The sequence below is a fragment of the Nicotiana tomentosiformis genome, chromosome 6, assembly GCF_000390325.3.
Source record: "Nicotiana tomentosiformis chromosome 6, ASM39032v3, whole genome shotgun sequence".
Classification (NCBI taxonomy): domain Eukaryota; kingdom Viridiplantae; phylum Streptophyta; class Magnoliopsida; order Solanales; family Solanaceae; genus Nicotiana; species Nicotiana tomentosiformis.
The window spans coordinates 3,836,224-3,843,964 of record NC_090817.1 but is presented as its reverse complement, the minus strand read 5'-3'; the positions used below and the strand labels follow the sequence as shown (position 1 = coordinate 3,843,964).

General features: G+C 38.1%; 1 non-coding gene across 1 annotated transcript; it reads left to right on the top strand.

The window, feature by feature from the left end:
• Positions 1–85: 85 nt before the first annotated feature.
• LOC117279336 (small nucleolar RNA R71) lies at positions 86–193 on the top strand. Its single transcript, XR_004509747.1, has one exon. It is a non-coding gene; the product is annotated as a small nucleolar RNA R71 (small nucleolar RNA).
• Positions 194–7,741: the final 7,548 nt, after the last annotated feature.

The window sequence follows — 7,741 nt, the reverse complement described above, 5'->3', positions numbered from 1 at the left end:
GGGGCCTCCAGCTGCATTGCTCAATGTTTTACGTGAGGCTGGTGTCAATCCATCCCAAAAGTCCTGGAGTTGCATCCAGAGTTCCATTCCACTATGTTGACACTTTCGAACAATCTCCTTAAACCTCTCCCACGCTTCAAAAAACAGTTTCAGTCTCTTTCTGGTAGAAGTTATGGATTTCTCTTCTAAACTTACCCGTTTTAGCTGATGAGAAATATTTATCAAGGAATTTTCTGGTCATCTCCTCTCAAGTTCTAATTGATCCCGTGGGAAAGCTTCGAAGCCACTATTTTGCATCATCTTAAAGAGAAAAGGGGAATTCCCTTAAATACACCGCATATTGTGACACACCATTATATTAAAAGGTGTTCATAAGCTTCTCGAAGTCCATTAGATGTGTGTTTGGATATTCGTTTAGCTTCCCTCTAAAGACACAACAATTTTGAAGAGTTTGAAGCAACCCTTGCTTCAATTCGAAAGTGTTAGCTGCAATTGGAAGTGGTCTCACGTTTGATAATCCTTGGTTGTAGACCGGTCTAGCATAATCGCCCAAGGATCTCCCAGACATGGGAGCTATATTTCCGAACTGGTCTGCAGTTAAGGGTTGATTTTGAGCAATTCTCCGGGCCCTCTCTTCTTCATAGATAATATGTGCATCTCTCATAGCTGGTTCATCAGCATCCCTAGCAGCCTTTTCTCATTGTTGGGCTGCCTCTCTTGCAGCCAAATCCACATTATCATCACCATTTCTAGCCATATTTTCTTTGGTTGAGGATTGCCCAACCTTTTCTAATGTCTCGATGAGATTTCTTTCCTTCCTCAGCTGTCGCAGTTGTTTTTCTACCTTTGGCTCGTATGGTAGCACTTCTTTCGTAGAAGCTCGAGTCATGCATCAACCTCAACCTGTAACCTGCGCACAGTCAAAGAACACCAAACGTAAAAAGGAAAAATAAATATAAAAAGAAAAATTCCTGAATTAGCACTAAAAACTATTTCAAACACTATTGATTGCCAATCCCCGGCAACGACGCCAAAATTTGACAAGCGCAAAACACACACTTAAATTCTGCTCGCTAGTCAAATATAGTATAGTATAATATCGTATCCACATGGATTGGATTTAAATAGTATTCTAGTAGTTTTTAGCTTGATTGCTATCCAAGATGATCAACAATTGAGAAGCAAATAATTTCTAACTAAAATCAACCAAGAGTCTAAAGCTATTGACTAATGACAATCGAAACAAAGATAAGTAAGGAAGTTATCCGTGGGAGGAAATAGGGGTTGATAGGATAGGTGCAAGATAATTATTTGAGATCTAACTATAGATAATTCACTTCTAATGTTCAAGTGAGTCTCTCGAATTCACTCAATTATTAGTTCAAACGTTCAGTAAAAATTCCTCTCTCGATTAAGTCTTAACCTTAAAAGATGAACCAATTTAAGCACATGAAGATATGCAAGAATGCGTAGTGGATTGGTCTTTAAGAAAACCTCTTTCGATTATTCTCCTAACTAGGTTTAATCAATGATTCAACTAGCCTCTTTCGATAAGAAAAATTAATGAACTCAACCAACAATATAATGCAAAGATATCACAAGTTATGCCTCTCTCGATTACATGAACAAGTGAATATAGATGCAACAGTTAAATCATCCAAAAATGCTTCAATACATAAAACTAGAGTTATAATCCACAAACAATCATCAATACACCAAATCCATCAAACCCTAAAGAGAACTACTCCATAGATATAAAGCAATTCATCAAAAAAAATAAATTAAAGTATAGGAAAACATAAATTCAATCCAAACTCGGGTCTTGAGTGAGAAAGGAATGATGAAATCCTTGTGCTCATGTTCTTCCAACTCCTCCTTAGGTTGAATATGTGTCAAAAGTCCAGAAAATAACATTTTTTCATGTATTTATACCAAGTAGGGTCGGACCCAAATGAAATCACCTTTTCCTAGCCAAAATAGGACATTTACTCTGTAAGAATTGCACAGGTGCGCCGCATAGGGCGACGCGCCATGCAGGGCATTAGTGGGGGAAATCCAGAGAGCTAATTTCTGACAGGTAGTAGAGGATTTCACAAGCGCGCCACCCCACGCACCGGCCCACGTGCCGTGACAGTGGGGAATTCTCAGAGTACGAACCAAACTTCGATTTTTGACGTCCAGACTTGGTCCTCGACCCCCGAACACAATCCTGGCTTGATCCTTTGGGCTTTTACTCAGACTTCAAAGCTCCAAATCAGTCGAATTCGTTCCACAACATCTACATAGCTCGGAATCACTCCTACAAGGCATAAAACATACAATAAGTGCAAACCACTACCAATTAAAGCTCAAACACGAATAAAGTACAGTGAATTAGAGTGCAATAAGAGACTAAATACTTAATTATAGCCTACCATCAGTCTCGTTCGCCGTTGGATCTAAAACTACACACGACCTGATTCCCGTAACACAAGGGATATGTAGGCAACTCAAGAACCAGGGTTCGACTCAATTTTTCAAAAAAATGCCTCATCCTCACTCATTTCGGACAAAATTGGTCATCACTTTCTTTACCCAACAACTCTTTTATCATTCCCGGGTAAAGAGGGGAAACTATTGATACCCATTTTGCCCTCATATTTTTATAAATATCTTATTTACTTTCAAAATATCATTCCTGCATCATCACCAATTTACAAGAGTCATATAAGTACCTTCTGTAATGTTTCATAATTTTTAAAGCTTTAAAATTGATTTTCTTGAATTTAAATTATTCAAATATTTATTAATTACTCCTTCAAATTATTTTGTGATGACTTAATCATCTAAATTTATTATTTACACCCACATGTATATTTTATAATATTTTACTTTATTTTCTATAATTATATTTGCATTTTTATACGAATTACACATTTTTGTAGTGATAGCCTACACTTTGCAATTAATTGTATTTATTATTTTATTTATAGCTAAAACAATATTTTACATGTTTACAACCTTTAACTATTATTTTAAAGTATTTATTTGCTTAAATCATATTTTTAATACTTATTTAACTATTTTATTAAATTAATTTTCCTTAATTTCTTATATTTAAAATCTAGCCCAATCCTAAGCATATTTTCGGATCAATCTCTCCTGGCCCCAACCAAATGACCCCTTTATTTCGACCGGTCGGGATCCGTTTTCGCGACCCGCCCCCACCTTCTTTTAATCTTGGCCGTTGATCTCAAATGATCAATGACCCAAAATAAAACCCTCACTCTCCTTATATCCTTCACCCAAATCCTAGAGACCATTTCCCCCACCTAGCCACCTCTGCATTCCCTCATCTCTCCACTCTCACACTAAACCCTAGCCGACCAAAGAGATCCTTTCTTATTATTTCCTTATAAGCGTTCATATGCGGGTTATACTTACCTTTCCTGCTACTATCACTCAGTTATGGTAACTTTCATTACTATTGCAATTATGGCAAACTCGATTCTCACAAATCCGGCATTGATTCTATGGTTCTAGGTGCGATTGTGGTTCTATACACTGGAGAAGAGAAAATCTCTCTTGTATTTGGTATATCTTCGTTGATTCCGTTGTGATTGGGGCTTGTGAACGATTTGCCCTAAGTTCGATTCCAACTAGGGTTTGGATTCCGATTCTTCTTTTACTGGTTCTATTATTGATTGCATGTGATATTTTCTTTCTTTATTTTGTGCTTAATTGACTGTCTTCTATGTTTGTTCGTTCAACTTCTACCACTATATAAACTCCCATTTCCCATTCCCCTCGAAGGCTCAACGATTCATTACTTAACTACTATTACCACTACTTTGATTCTTCTATACTTTCTGCACTCTTGGCTCTTGGTTTGCTGAAAGACAAGGCCACCGGGTTTTGATTAACTGGCCTTCTCAGTGCGAGCACTGCCCGAGGTTTATCTGAAACCCTTGGGAACTCGGACGCACTGAGTTTTGGGTTCTGTTGCACTTTCTGCTGTCAACGATTGAAGTATTGTTGGAATTATTCTTCTTGTTTACCCGTTTGTTAATTCACAATTGGTAAGTGTCTTTGGCTCTGTCAATTTCATTCCTTCTCGTTGTGTTCATGTTTGTACATCTATGTCACTTAAACTTTGTGAATCTGTATGCTATTGTGTTACTCCTGTTATTTTTTGACTCAGAATTTTTCTAGCATCTGAACTTATCCAACTTCTGACTCTGATGTATGCCTACTGTATGTGTTCAACGTGAATGATTCATACTACCTTAAGTATGCCCAGCCTAGTGTGTTTTTATGTGTTTGAATGCCTGAGTTTATCTCCCTGCCTTGTTCTGTATCTTTGTGATAAATCAACTCATGTGTTTTAATTCATGTTGGATTATTTATGTGTATTTAATACCCTACTAGAGTTAGTTCTTATCCATGTTGTTAGCCAAACGTATTGCCCTGCTGATTGTGAAATTTAAGGTGTGTTCCCTGCCTGACTTAATCCCATGCTGTCTAGTATTATCTTTGGTTTACAAGGTGAAAGTGCATCATCCGGCTTTTCTCTTATGTGTAATCTGATAGTCTAGTTTACGATGTATTCTTTCCTACTAAGTTTTGGTGTTGTTTAAGCCTTTTGTGCTATGACTGGTATTTAGCATGTTCAAATTAAGGCTTGTTTGTAGACCATGTCCACCAACTTGTTTGGTTATGCTATTTTCATTAGTTTCTCATGTTAGACATCCTAAGTGTGGACTATACTCTGTTGGCTTTCTGTCCATGATTTTATTAGACTCTCATGTTTAAATTCTCATGACTAAGTTCTTTATGCTAATCTTGGACCATGTTTGTTTTGAAACTTTACTTGAAGTAGTATGCTATCCCATTTTGATCAATCCTGTCACCTTAGCTTTGTTCTCAAAGAATGAAAGCATGAACCTGCCTTATGTTTGCCCTATGAACTTGTCAATATGTTTTAGTGAAAACTGCTGTTAGATACACCGTTGAGAATTCAGTGTGTAGACTCCAAAAGGCTGTTTAATTAATCCCATTAGTAGTTTGTTACTTGTATGGTTAAGTTTGGCATTCGGCTCGGTAAGTAAGTCATCCATTTGGACTTGATCCATGTGTGTTGTTAGAGTTGTACCTTGTAACTGGCACACTCTGATGCCTTGGGTGAGCCTGGGATTTGAGTCTGCTATTTGTGCAAAGAATGGGGCTGCTGAAGACCCAAGAGTGTTACTGGGTTATTTTCTTTGGGTCTGTAGCTGCTTATTGGGCCTGCATTTGTTTCAGCTTATAATTTGGTCATATTTGAAGCATGTATTCTTCCACTTGGGCCTGTAATAACTTGTAATAAATGACATCTGGGGATTAGTGAAAGCTGGGGGGTTGGGATACTCTATCTTCGCATGAATAGGTAGAAATCATGTCTATAGGGCTCTACTTGTTTATTTGCTTTCCATGTCCCACCTTTGGGAATTATCTACACAATGTGTCGATTAACTTTTCTATTTACTTAGAAAGCATGATCTAGGGTTAAATAAATTCCTTAACTTGCAATCATTAGTAAGTATGCCTATAAGTTCTGAAATTGGATTTGTTGCGCTTAGATATCATACCTATAGGAACTCAATGCAATGACTGGAAATGCATGTTTTAACGTACTTCTTTCAATCACTTAACTCATCTAGATACCATGTCTATAAGATCTCGAATTGATTAATTTAAAACTGATATTGTTGTTGTTCTCTTCTTATTACATAGTTCGTCCAAAAATCATGCCTATAGGGGCCAAAATGAGTACTTATGCGTTTTCAATGGCCTCACTTCCCAGCCGCAAATCGTGTAGAGATCATGTCTATAGGGTACTGTCACTCACCTAGAAGTCATGCCTATAGGATCTTTGATAGAATCATATGTTAAAATCAGCAGTTTTGTCAAGATGATCTGCCTAGAAATACTGCCTATAGGACTTGTCAACTTTTGAATCGTTCAATCAAGTAGAAATCATGTCTATAGGTCTCGAACAATTTAATATACCTTGATTCCAAGCCTGCCTATATACTGTTGCCTGCCTAATAATCTGAGCGTCATTAGCATAAGTTCATAACCGCCTACGTGCATCTGTGTCTATATGAGGAGGCAAACTTTAGCCCTTATGTGTTGATTATGTGTAGTCCTATATGTTTTGAATGTGTGATAGTTTTATCACTTTTGAGCATCCTAAATAGAGTCTAGAACAACCTAATAGTAGGTCCAAAGCTTCCCGGACCATAGGCATGGGACGGGTAGTGCACGCATAGGACATGACTTAGAATTGAATTAGAGCGCCTTTAAGTAAACAACTTCAACATAGTAATCGGGTAGCAGGAGATGATAGTCTGTGCCCGCTGAATAATATGAGCAACCCCTACCTTAAGGGAGATGCGAAGTATTATTTAGGTTGCACGGGGTGATCCTTTAGGCTAAAAAACTTAGGACCCCCTTTATATGTTTGCTGTTCACACTTAGTCATCAATATAGGATAGTTGTACCTTGTAACCTCTAAAGACTTGTATTTATTATAGTCTAATTAATGCCCGATTTTCTTTGCATGTGTTCATAATATAACCTTCAAATTCCATATCTTCCTTCACTTATATGATCACTTAGGACAATTGTAATCGGATAATCCGCATAGCGTAAACTTCGGTCGGGACCCACAGTTGTGGACCTCGAAGAGTGTCTAACAACTTCTCTTTGAGGTAACTTGAGCCCTTACCCGATCTTGGTGACGTTGACTAGTTAAAATAGAGTTATTTGCAAATAGGTGCCCTAACGCACCTTAAAAATTATTAGGTGGTGACTCTCCTCTTTTAATACCTTTAAAAAGGATTTCACATGTCGAAACCCGCTTTCGAGAGAAAAAGGGGCGCGACAACCGTTACTTGTTTTTTGTTGTGGTAGATAAAACTAGAATTCCGCCCGATTCCTAGATTTTCGGGTGCAATAATCCACACCTTCTGCATAGGTCCGGGTGACCGGACAAGGATCGACTAAAATATTACCAGACCATCAAAAAAGACCTAAGAAACAATAGTCACCTCCTCGCCATGACCGTTTCTCATTTTTGTTTCTATTTAAGACCATAAATCTGAAATTTCGCCCGATTCCCATATTTTCGTATGCTATAACCCACGCCTTCTACTTGGGCCAGGGTGACCGAACTAGGACTGCCTAAAATTTTGCTAGGCCCATCCAAAGCCATTTAAGGAATAATTGTCACTGCCTCACCATGACCATTACTCGTTTATGGCGTTTTAGGGCCATAAAGCTGGAATTTTGCTCGTTTCCCAGATTTTTGTATTCTATAGCCCACACCTTTTCTCGAACCCAATTGACGGGACCCAGATCTCTTAAATTTTTTTGGTCCATTAAAAATGACCTAAAGAACAATAGTCACCACCTCTCCATGACCATTACTCAGTTTTTTACATTGTAGGGCCGTAAAACTAGAATTCCGCCCGATTCTCCGTTTTTCGTGGGCTAAACCTAAGCCTTCTGCATGGGCCCGGGAAACCGAACCCGAATTGCCTAAAATTTTGTTGGACCATAAAAAATGACCTAAGGAACAATACTCACTGCCTCCCCATGATCGTTACTCATTGTTTGGTGTTTTAAAGCCATTAAACTGGAATTATGTTGATTTATAGATTTTCGTGTGCTATAGCCTACGCCTTCTACATGGGCTCTGGCGACCGGACATGGATCGCCT